Source organism: Mauremys reevesii, linkage group 3, assembly GCF_016161935.1.
Source record: "Mauremys reevesii isolate NIE-2019 linkage group 3, ASM1616193v1, whole genome shotgun sequence".
Classification (NCBI taxonomy): Eukaryota; Metazoa; Chordata; order Testudines; family Geoemydidae; genus Mauremys; species Mauremys reevesii.
The window spans coordinates 136,412,471-136,425,836 of NC_052625.1; positions in this window are offsets into that span (position 1 = coordinate 136,412,471).

Genomic DNA, 13,366 nt, shown 5'->3' on the forward strand with positions numbered 1-13,366 from the left:
AGTAATTAGAAGTCCCTGGTTATGTTTACACTGTTAGCAAGTGTAAAATATGATGACCCGCTGAGGATTTGCAAACAGCTAAGTTATAATGATGGATCATGGAGGGAGGACATGTAAGATTTCCCAGACTTCTGCTGGGAATACTTCAAAACTAAAGCATGTTGTTTTCCCTTGGGATTTATAACACCTCTTTGACTTAATCAACTTGCCTTTTTGCTCTTCAGGAGAAATTTCTTCAGTTTTACTCATGATGTTCCCAGTGTTATGATCGTTAAGAAAATCATCATCTTCTTTATGGTAGACATTGGGGTAGGATAGAAAATGACTCCTCTGTAAAAGTTGGTTCATTATCTTTGAAGAATGATAAATTGTAATCTCTTACAAGGGTGGGTTTTTTTAATTTAATAATTCTGATAATTTAAAGAAATATCTTAGCTTTCACATTAATAAAGTAGAAGTCCCAAGTGTGAAGACATCATAGCAAAATAAATAGCAATTTATTCCAAATTATTGGGGTGAATTATAGGAAGAAGCCTGGTAAAAGCAAAATTTGTAGTTAATTTACATTCTCATGGCATCCAAGCAAATTATTCCTTCTCTGTGATGGGATAATGTATGCAAGCCATGCTCACTTATTTTATACAGTAACATTTGAACAGAGCTATCACTTACTGTATGTTTGCTCTTGTGTCTCAAAGAAATAAAGCAGAGAAATGAGTAATGCTTTATTACTGCCAAACCCTGCTCAAAAGTGAAGAATACCCATGGGCATAGTTTGAAACATTACTGTGGGTAGGAGGAGCTTTGCCCATCTCACTGACACAGCCAAAAGAAAGCAGAATTGAAGGGTGAAAATAATTCAAGAGAGCTACTTCATAGCCGCAGTATCTATCTCCCCAGCCCCAACCCCTCCAGATTCATAGCTAGAGCTGGATGAATAATGGGGGAAAATAATCTAATATTATTTGAAAAATTAATGGAGACAATATAAATTATCTGACAAATATGATTCTACCATCCTTAGGCAGGGGGGCCTGTCTCTCTCCCTTTGTAATAATTCTGGTTGTATTATTTGTAGTGCCCATGTGACCCAATCAGGATTGTGGCTTCATTGTTCTAGGTGCTGTGGGAACACACAGTAGATATAGTATCTTCCCTGCAGAGATTACAATTGAGGGCTCAAGATATTTAGCATTCTGGTTCAATCCAGCAAATCATTTAAGCCCAAGTAGCTCCTCTGAAGTCAATGGAGCAAGTCAAGTGTTTGGAGGCAAGCACTTTAGCTTTTTGCCAGAGGGGTGCAGAGTTCTTAGAAGTAGGGCTTTCAAATTATTTTTAAAAAGAATCGCAATTAATTGCAGATTAAAGAAAATAATCATGATTAATCGCAGTTTTAATTGCTCTGTTAATAATAAGATATCATTTATTTAAATATTTTGGAATGTTTTCTACATTTTCAAATATATTTATTTCAATTACAACACAGAATACAAAATGTACAGTGCTCACTTTATATTATTTTGATTACAAATATTTGCACTGTAAAAAAGATACAAGAAATAGTATTTTTCAATTCACCGCATATAAGTACAGTAGTGCAATCTCTTTATCGTGAAAGTGCAATTTACAAAATGTAGAATTATTTTTGTTAATAACTTCACAATGTAAAACTTTAATACCTATGAGTCCACTCAGTACTACTACTTGTTTAGCCAATCGCTCAGACATTTATTTACATTTATGGGAGATAGTGTTGCCCACTTCTTATTTACAATGTCCCCTGAAAGTGAGGAGAGGTGTTTGCATGACACTGTTGTAATTGGCATTGCAAGGTTTATGTGCTAGATATGCTAAACATTTATATGCCCCTTCATGCTTCGACCATAATTCCAGGGGACATGCTTCCATGCTGATGACGGGTTCTGCTCGACAGTGATCCAAGGCAGTGTGGATCAACGCATGTTCATTTTCATTATCTGAGTCAGATGGCACCAGCAGAAGGTTGATTTTCTTTTTTGGTAGTTTGGGTTCTGTAATTTCCGCATCAAAGGGTTGCTCCACACCTCGTTCCTCTCAAATTTTGGATGGCACTTCAGATTTTTAAACCTTGGGTTGGGTCAAGTGCTGTAGCTATCTACAGAAATATCACATTGATACCTTCTTTGCATTTTGTCAAATCTGCAGTGAAAGTGCTCTTAAATAGAACAACATGTGCTGGGTTGTCATCCGAGACTGGAAATATATGACAGAATGCAGGTAAAACCACAGAGCAGAAGACATACAATTTTCCCTCAAAAAGAACAGGAGTACTTGTGGCATCTTAGAGACTAACAAATTTATTTGAGCATAAGCTTTCGTGGGCTACAGCCCATTTCATCAGATGCATAGAATGGAACATATAGTGAGGAGATATATATACATACAGAGAACATGAAAAGGTAGGAGTTGCCCAACCATCTCTAAGAGGCTAATTAATTAAGATGAACTGTTGTCAGCAGGAGAAAAAAAACTTTTGTAGTGATAATCAAGATAGCCCATTAAAGACACTTTGACAAGATACTTAACATGGGGGAAATAGATTCAATGTGTGGAATGGCCCATTTAAGACAATTTGACAAGATACTTAACTTGGGGGAAATAGATTCAATATGTGTAATGGCTCAGCCATTCCCAGTCTCTATTTAAGCCTAAGTTGATAGTATCTAGTTTGCATATCAATTCAAGTTCAGTAGTTTCTCCTTGGAGTCTGTTTTTGAAGCTTTTCTGTTGCAAAATTGCCACCTTTAAATCTGTTACTGAATGGCCAGAGAGGTTGAAGTGTTCTCCCACTGGTTTTTGAATGTTATGATTCCTGATGTCAGATTTGTGTCCATTTATTCTTTTGCGTAGAGACTGTCCGGTTTGGCCAATGTACATGGCAGAGGGGCATTGCTGGCACATGATGGCATATATCACATTGGTAGATGTGCAGGTGAATGAGCCCCTGATGGTGTGGCTGATGTGATTAGGTCCTATGACGGTGTCACTTGAATAGATATGTGGACAGAGTTGGCATCGGGCTTTGTTGCAAGGATAGGTTCCTGGGTTAGTGTTTGTGTTCTGTGGTGTGTGGTTACTGGTGAGTATTTGCTTCAGTTTGGGGGGCTGTCTGTAAGTGAGGACAGGTCTGTCTCCCAAGATCTGTGAGAGTGAGGGATCATCTTTCAGGATAGGTTGTAGATCTTTGATGATGCGCTGGAGAGGTTTTAGTTGGGGGCTGAAGGTAACGGCCAAGGAGTTCAATCACAAATTTAATTTACACATTTTTTACTGTACACTTTGTATTCTGTGTTGTAACTGATATCAATATATTTGAAAATGTAGAAAAAAATTCAAAAATATTTATAATAAATTTCAGTTGGTGTTCTATTATTGTTTAAAAGTGCTACTAAAACTGTGATTAATCACAATTAATTTTTTTAAACAAGTTAATTTGTTTTGAGTTAATTGCTTGAGATAACTGCAATTAATTGACAGCCCTACTTAGCACCTTACAGGATCAAGCCTGTAGGGCCTGATCCAAAGTCCTTTACACTCAATGGGAGTCTTTCCATTGGCTTCAATGGGCTTTGAATCAGGCTCTAAGGATAAAATTTTCATAAGTGCCTTAGCAGCTAAAGACTTCTTGAAAGTCAATGGCACCGATTAAAGTTTTATCCTTCAGGCCTGATTTAGCACTGTACTTAAGCACATGAGTAACTTTAAGCATGTGAGTCAATGGAATTACTCACATATCTGTTTAACTTCAAGCACACACAAGAATTTGTACAACTAGGGCTTATTTTATGATAAGATACAATAAAAGAGTAGCAAACAATCAGAGAAAAGGAGAATATAGAAAGATGATAACTGTAATAAGATCACATGATTACATAAACAAGGTATGTGCACAGCTTGATGGGTCCAAAACATTTAAAAATCTTGTTATATAAATAATTGCAAATCAGCTATCTCAAACTGTTCCTCAACTTAGCCATCACATTTCAAGTGGAAGTTGGTAGGAGTGCCAAATTTCTGACCACTCATGATTTCAAACAATATTGAAAACAAATGTATTGTAATAATTGTAAGACTGCATAACATCTACAGAACAGAAATAAAATACCACATTAGGTTTTCAAACTTCTTTCTACCATCATGAGGACTAGGAATACTTTTTTAAAAAAAGAAAGATAACAGATTCTCACATAATCACATGACTCCAGGAACTGAGGCTTGAGCAAAAAAATAAAACACCAAAAAGACTCGCGATAAAAGAGGAAGAGTTGGGAAGGCTAATAATCAATCCCATAATTCCTTCCTTCACCATTTGTTTATGGCCATTCCCTTTCCTCTGACTATGTTCTGTCTGATTTAGAGCTCAATGCAAAAGAAGCATGTTGAGCCAAAGCTCTAAGTGTCAGCATCTGTGCAGAGACTTCTTCACAGTGCAGGACAATGTGCATTGTATTCAGCAATGTCCTGAATGAACTGAGAGAGAGAGTGTGTAAAATGTGCTCCAAACAACCTGAATTCCAGAGGGGGTGGGGAGGCTTTGTCTGGCTAAAAGGAAGAAAAGGAGTTGTGGCTCCTTTAAAGATTTTCCCCATTCATTTGGGTCAAGAGGAGAAGGCAAAGGGGCATCGCCTGAGCTAGGGCAGACCAGAAGGGGCTCAGGTGAATCAATGGCCCATGTGCACCTGCAGGAAGGAGGGTATTTATATGCTGTTCCCTCCAGATGGCGCCTTCTTTCACCCTAAACAGCAGTTCCCACCCTCTCACCTACAATATCAGAGTAGGGCCAGGATTTTTGATCTCTGGTGGGCATTGCACTTTTTGGGGGTGGGATTTTTCATCTTCCCCACAGCAACTCAGATACCTCAAATCAGGAGATTGGGTTCAAGTTGCCGCAGCTTAGCAGGTAGCAGTGCAGGTGATAATTCTATTGGGGTTCCAGTTCCCTGACAAACTGGAGTTGGAAGGGGACTTATGGGAAAGCATCCTAGAGAAGCATCCTAGAGAAGCTGGGGAATGAGGTTGAGGCTCCTAATGTCTGGGGTACAGCAAGGAGATAGTCCCCTCTCCCCAGCCCATTGAGGATCCTCATACAAAGGGAAGGCAGTAGGCTCCTAATGTCTGGGGTACAGCAAGGAGATAGTCCCCTCTCCCCAGCCCATTGAGGATCCTCATACAAAGGGAAGGCAGTAGGCTCCCAGTAATGGGCAGAGAATGGGTTGGAAATAGGTGGAAACGATTAAGAAAATAATGATAACCTACACAGTACAATTTATCCGGGGGTAATCCCAGATGAGTTAATAAAGTTGTGATCTAATTAAACCACATCCCCTTGTATCTTGGTTTTTTTTCCTGTGTGGGCAGGAAAATGGGGTGTAAAGACAGGCACCCTGGGTGTAGTTGTTTAAAAGATCTGTGCAACTATAGTCTTAACAAAACTAATTTTTAGATCCATTGTTAATGGAAAACCGATTTCTGCAATATTTGTTTTGCTGCTAAAAAACTGCCCTATGTTATTTTCAAAATAGAAATAAGGCTGTGGATTGCCTGCCAGGGAAAAGCCTCACAGGTTTAGACTTAGCACTTCTTTCCTTATTGCTACTTGCATAGCTGTTTTTTTCAATATTTCTTTACATGCCCCCCAATTCCAAAATTGATTTTTTAAAAATGTGTAGTTCATGTTTTAGTTCAGTAACTACAAATTATGGGTCGGATCCAAAGCCCACACTGAATCAATGGGAGCCTTTCTACTGACTTCAGTTGCTTTTGAATCAAGTCCTATGTGCAGAGTGGTCATTTTAAGGATTCTGATCTATTCCAAACACCAACCAGGAGTAGCATCTTACTGTACTTTGCTTAGAGATGAGCTGGAAAAAATAGGCATAATTATTTTAATTTTAGAAATTCAAACCTCGTCCACTCTTTACCCCCTGGGCAACTGGAAAGGTGGGGGTCTTCCCATTGACTTTAGCGGACTTTGGATTTGGTCTTTACATTACAAAAGGTAGAGTTTCACCTTCCATACACAATCGGATCTAATTCTTCCTAAGTATTTTTACCTGAAGTGCATCTTATCATCATCATTTTCTCTATTCTGTGTAACAAACTTTCAGCATTACATCATGTCATCTGACTTCTTTTCCCCATCCCTTCCGTACTGGTTATTTACTTCAGTAGAATATTCTGCTAATTAAATAGCTATACATAGCTAATATAACTTATGCTTGTTAACAGTCTCCATATTGTGCATACCAGAAATGAGACTATACCTGTCAGGGACTGGCTATTTCTATTTATCTTTCTGGGCTGAAATCAGTCTTTCCATCTTTCTACTTGTTGAAATAAATTATTGATCTTCTTCTCCTACCCCGATTCTCAACCTTCTCTTTAACAAGTCATGTATTATAAGCTACTGAACAGCTGAATTCTTATGTTCATTTTTCACTCTTATGATTCAGATTGGATCCACATTAACTTGTGAATTTTATATCTATAGTTAAGACCTTTCCAGCATTTTGTTGATGCTTAAGGGTCTCCTGTTTTTATCTCTCATAAGCATCCTACTTTAGTTGATGGCAAAAATGTTGATTAGCCAACACTGTTCTCTTCACCCTTTTAGCCACTCTAAGTTTATGCTTTCCACAGTAGATAAAAGTGAGAGTCAAAATAGTATGTCCAAAGTGCTACTCTCCCTGCCTTTGAACACACAAATAAAAAAAATATTTTGAAGCCAAAGAAAAATGCTAGGTGTCTTACATTTTTCTGTGATTGAGCTAAAGCCTCTTGTCTACTTAGATCAATTGTGTTAACATTTCCATTACTGATAAATTAATAACAATTTTAATGTCTGTACCACCTTTAATCAGATAATCTCAGAGTGTTTTACAAACATTAATGAATTAAGCCTCATGACACTCCTGTGAGATATGTGTATATATAAATTATTTTATATAGTGAAAGTAAGGCACAGGGAAATTTTAAATGATTCCTCAGTCTAATTTTTTGAGGCAGCTTAGCTTTTTCTATGATGGTAGCTTTAAAGGTTTAACAACCAATTCTTCACACGCTACCATTGAAACCACATACAGGATATTAGAGAGTTGGTTGCATCTTAGTTTTGGGCTGCTAATGTATTATAAACTGCATACATACCTTTAACTAGCTCTTTCATCATAAAGTGACTCTCTGCCTTTAACTTTGTGAAAGATTTTCTCTTTGATGTTTATTCCTTATTTTGCATAAATTTGTTTTTCAGTTCTTACTATCTGCCATTTAATGCTCTGTCATTGTCTGTCAGTTGTGCTATTTTTATCATTATTTCAATTATGTCTTTTTTATTTCCCAGTTACTCAGGCCTTTAACTGTTTGCAGGAGGGGGTGCCATCAACCTTCACAGGTAAAGTGTGAAGAGCAGATTGCAACCCCTTTTTACATTTATAAACCCAATACACACTTTGAAAATGTGCATATGAGTTGTTTCCATTAATTCATTTAATAAACTTAGTTTTGACTCCAAGTAGAATGTTCCTGGAAATCTGCACAAGGAAACACTTAAACGGAAGAGAGATCAGTAGTTATAGAGAATTCAGCCATCACTATTAAAACATCAGCATTTTCCACACCAACACTTCCTTTTCTCAACATAAGGAACACTGAACTTTTAATGGCAACCTCTGGGTCTACTTTTATCTGTAGTTAAACCTGTAAGCAAAAGTTAAAAAAGTTACGTATTTTTAATATATTCTCTCTATTAAGTCAAAGTAGATGACAACTATTGTATTTGTTTTAAATCTTTATGCAGAGTTACTTTTATACAGCATAAATAGAGCAGGACACTAATCTCATAGATTGGCCCAGAAGCAGTTCATAGAAAGCCTTGTGCCCCCATCATGATTTTCTATTAAACAGAGTAAATGTTTTAAGGCCACCAAGTTAAAACCTCTATTTTTACTAAATGGCTACACCACGTACCTGCATTGGGGAGCCTATTTTTCAACACAGTTTTCTATGTATTTTCTTTCTTTCTTATACACAGCTGTTTATAAATGTCTGTGGAGTTTACATTTCTGTTGGAAACTGGTTTACCAGCTAGGTCTGACAACAACAGGTAAAACTTATGCCTGTTTCTGCAGTATCTTACCGTGCCCTTAAACTCCCTCCCCCTCCCATTCTTGAGAGTGGCTACTCTCCCCAAAGGAGAGGTGAAGCAGCAATGTATTACTCATGCTTTCTAAACATTGCAGATATTGAAGACTGTACCAAGAGGAAATGGTAGGTTTCAAAATGTCCTTGGTCCATCAACTTCAAAGTGAGTTAAGGGCACTGAGCATTTTGCAGCATTTGACCCTTTTGCTGTGGGAAGGGCCTTTAGCGAATACTTCCAAATAAAACTTCTAACTAGGGGAAGTCTTTGAGAGTTGCAAAAGTTGCTCAGCTCTAAGATTCTACAGTGCTGTGAAGACCAACACACCATTCAGAGGATGCTTCCTTATTGCAGAGCCTTCAAATATGTTCACCCTCTGCAGGGTGAAACCCTTAAAGATTTCCACATATGGTAGCTGAGTGTTCTTCAGCAATGTGTTATTCTTGGTAATTCCTTCCATCTATGGTTTTAGTTATATCTATATATGACAAAACTCTGTAGAGCTGTTTAATCGTGCGCTCTGAAAATTTCACAGGCAGAGCGCCAGCCACTTAATTGCACTAATTATTATTCACGCATTAGTGCCTATTAGTCTGCACTTTTTTTTTAAAGGGGTTCAGTCAGCATTCAGATCTTGCTTGCTTGGCAGAATGTCATAGTGGCTTTCAAAATTTGGCAAAAAGCCTAAAAGAGAGCCCACTTTTGCCATTGGGACAGCTAACCCAGACATCATTATCGATCAAACTGACACATGCCTGCCAAAATGGTTGAAACTGTGTTACGGGAAAAAAACAGGAATCTGAAGCTCCAGTATTTCCCCATCCTAAACCTGCCAAATGATGGAGATCAAAATATGAAATCCATATTTATATGGATGATATGAGTCTATATTTACAAGTATACTCATGGGATTTCAGAGAGGATAACATGTATTTAATGATGCAACATTTAAAAAAATATAAAAGACCACGGTCAGGAAATTCAGAAGAATCTTCCTGTGTAAGCTTAAGTCCAAGCTTTGATCCTGGTAATACTGAATCAAAATATCAAGGTTAGACTACTCCCTTACTGGTTAAGAATTTAGAGGTTCCGTTTAGAGAAAAGATAACTTGCCAACATAATAAAACCACAATTACAAAAGCACCTGTAGTCATCAGAGCTTCTAAATAAATCTGAATTCCCATCACCAGGCATTGCAGAGGGAGTACGAGGGTCATTTAACATTGTGGCTGTGGAACAGAGTGTGGTATAAGTAACATAAAGGAATGGATGTTGTGTGTGAGACACAGAATGATTTTGACACTCCAAAGGCTAGATTTCTTTTTATGCTGCCTTTTAAGAAGCCATCCCACCTGATTTATTATTAATATGGATGACACCAGAGTAGATTTGGTACCAGTTAGCAGCTGGCCTATGGCAGAATGTGGCTCAAAGCAAGTTGAGAGAGCAAGGAAGGACAAATGTCAAGTCTCCATTGTTCTGGCTTGCACTTTGCCTGGTAACTTACTGTGTTTATCCACAGGTCTCAAAGCAGACCAACCATCATTTCTTTTCTCCACCAGCTGTGACAACTTCTCTACAGGGCACCACGGGGCTAACTATAACCATGTGGAGCAGTATGTTAACAACTTTTTAGTGCCTTACTTTATCAACATAAAATACCATTTTGGACTAGCAGATGAGCAGCATATCTTTCTGATTATAGAGCTTCACCGAGCATATGCTAGGGATAAAGGCTCATTGCATAACCTTGACAGAGAAATCAGAATCTCTCTTACTGTTCCTGTTTCCCAGACTAGCTTCAACCTTTGGATGTACTGGATAGCTAACTATTAAAGGACTTTTACTGACTGATATTCTGAATTGATCACCCTTCAGTTGCATGATGGAAGAAATGAGAATAATATAAAAGTGCATTTACCTAAGGATGGGGAAATGCACTTTGCCTCATTTCTGTCCCACTGGAGCATCATGAGTTTGAAAATTCAATTTGAATTGGGTTTGTGGGCCACTTAAATACTGAGGGGAGATGGGGAACTGGTGTGTGCGCGCGCGGGGTGGGGGGAAGCAGCAGAGCAGGGGTGAGGAAAAATATAGTAAAAAAAAAACAGCGCAGAAGGGTGGAGTAAAAAACAAACACACACAAAACCCCCCACAAAACCCCCAAAGACAGAGAAATTGTGAAAAAAGGAGAAGAGAAGGGGGGAGAAACACTCTTGTTTACAAAGGAGAGGAATACAGAGTATACCACTATGTCCCACACTTGTGATAGCTGAGAGTTTTTGGGTGGATTTTCCAACTCTAAAATATAACACAGGCTTCTCTTCTGCTAGAAAAAGCACTGAACAAAAGTTAAAATCACTCATGAAGAGTTGTGTGAACCCCAAATAATTTTGCAAATTCAAAAGTCAGTGAGAGCGATTCACCCATTCCTATACATAATTCTTAGAGCACTAGACAGGAAACACTTTTTAAAGAACCTCCTCTTGTCTCTCCCCATAAAACTAGAGCCTCACCTATCTCCAGCCTCCTAGCCCCTTGTTTCTTCCCATTCTCTAGATCCCTATCAAACACCAGTATGCTTTGCACCTCCACAGCAGAGCCAGTACTGTCACACATTATCTACCTCGGCTCAGACTCTGAATCCACCTCTACATTCTCTCCTTCAGCCTGCTCCCTCCCACTGCTCCTGCACACAAGGTTTATGGTTTGTCTCCTTAATGGTGATAACCAAATAAAGGAAAAAGGACAGGGACTGGTAATAAAACAGACAGGGTCATGTCAGAAAGGAGGCCTGGGATAGGAGGAAGGTTTCTGGCACGGTGAGAAAAGAGGCAGGGTGAGTCAGGACTTATTCCAAACATGAATGCTAACCTTCCTGGTTTCCCAGCACCCAGAAGTCCTTCTCTCCATCACAAAGCATTGTGTGTAGTGACTCCCCCAAATTCTTAGGAAGTTAGCAAGTCCTCTGGAGACATGAACCTGAAAATTAACCACTTTTGTCTTCACTGAACATCATTGCATCCAAACAGGCTGACTCAGTTGAACTGCTGAAGATTTCTGCTTTCAGGGCTTTTCAGAAGCTGGCATCAGGGATGCCTGTGATTGTAATTTGTAGTTCTAAATCATCTGGAAAAATGTTACATAATCCATCTGAATATTAAAGTAAGGTAACTTATCGTGCCCCAGTGGGTACTCACATGAAAATTCAAAGTTTGTCAGAACGGTCCAGTCCATAATATATTTTTACAACTTGCCCGTACACACTCTGCATATATATATATAATTACTATTAGTAGTAGCAGTTAAGTACTAATAATATGCTCAGTGCTGCATAAGACACAAAATAGTTTACAATGTAAATCAGAAGACAGACAGTAGACAGGACAGCATGGGGAGAATTAAAGATGGGAATAGCTGTATACATATTGTCCGTGTGAATCCTGCTAAAATCCTACGAAGAGTCTCATGTTATTTTAATAGCACATAGTCAGAAAGCGTCATCAACTGTGGTTCAGAAAAGGGCATGTCAGTGACATATGGGAAATGCCTTTTCTCAGAAAAGGAAGGTTAAAAAAATATAAGAGAAAAAAGAATCTCCTTTTCTATGAGAATGTCCCTGTAGTCACAGGCTTCTTATTTGGAAAATTGTCTCTTTAGATCCCTTTTGCTCAGTAGCTACTAACTACGCGGTCTTACAGGGTAAAATGTTCAAGCGAGTTAGGAGCTTAAATTCCGTTGACTTTCAATGAGACCGAGTCTTCCAAATGACATTTGAGAATGAAATTTAGGCTCCTAAATCACATAGTGCTTTTGAAAATTTTACCCTCACCAAAAGTTAATCTTAATCACCTAAGTCACTTTTGAAAATGGAATGTAAGTTCTTTTAAAGATTCTTCCCACAGTGTATGTGGCATTTTTTGCAACATGGCTAATTATCCTCCTGGATGAAGGTCACACTAGTACATTTATTTAATTTACTATAGGTCTACAAAATCACTAATTTCATGAGGATTAACAATAGCTACATTAATTAATAATAGCTTATAAAAACTTTTAAGAATGCTTCTAACTGTTCCTGTCAGTGGTGTCCTTGTCTTTCCCCATTCCTTCCTACTGATTGTTACACCCATTTGTTGCACTTTGTCTTAAATTAGACAGCCCATGTCCCAACAATTGTACTGTGTGTTTGCACAGTGTCTAGAACAATAGGGCCCTGATCCGGAAAAGGGAGCCTTCTGTAATAATAACCCTGCAGAAGGACAGCAAAGGCTTTATTCACTAAATGACTCAGCTCCCCTTGCATGTTATTTCAAATTTCTTATGTGTTTTTTGATTGGCCAGAGTGGGAAAAGGAAAGAATAAACAAACAGACGATGACCTTTATGAGTAAAACATCTAAGCATAAAAAGATTAATCAACCCCTGTCAGCCAGTCATTAAATCAAATAAGAGCTTTCCTTGTACTTTTAAAGCTCAGATTTACAGTCAGGCAAATTGTGTAAAAAGGCTGGTAATACAGTGACGCCCAAAGCCACTGGGCTTTAGAAAGCTGACAGTTGCTGTAAAATAGTCATTAAACAACCTCTAGAAGAGACTCATCAGCAGATGCCCCCAGGTGAAGGAGAGAGAAAGCATAGAGAATGAAGGAGAATCTAACATCTTAGCATGACTGAATTAAACAGAGCATATTATGCTGATTTTCAGAGTCAGCCCAGTAATTTAATTTTCATAGCAGTTCCTTTGATTGTAGCAACCATTTTATGAAACATTTATAAAACTTCTTTTTTTATGTAGCACAGATCCCTTTTCCATTTCATTAAGAAAAAAAAATCAGCATGTACGAAATTTGCTGACCAATAACTCTGTAAATGACAAAAACAAATGAGAGATTATTTTTAATGCAGTGATGTTGTGGTGGATAGACTAGCCACTCGGCACAATAATCTCAGCACAAATGGGAAAAAATCAACAAACTGTACATGGATATTACAAGTCATATAGTAAAGTCATCTCATAAATCAGAAGTTAGGCTAATATATATGTGTGCACACATATACTATTTTTGTATGTAACTATAGCTATACATATATTATATACTCCATTGGGCCTGATTCTGTTCTTGCTTATGCTGGTGTAAATCATTGAGCTCAAATGAGTTAATATAGGAATAAAACTGATGTAAGCAATA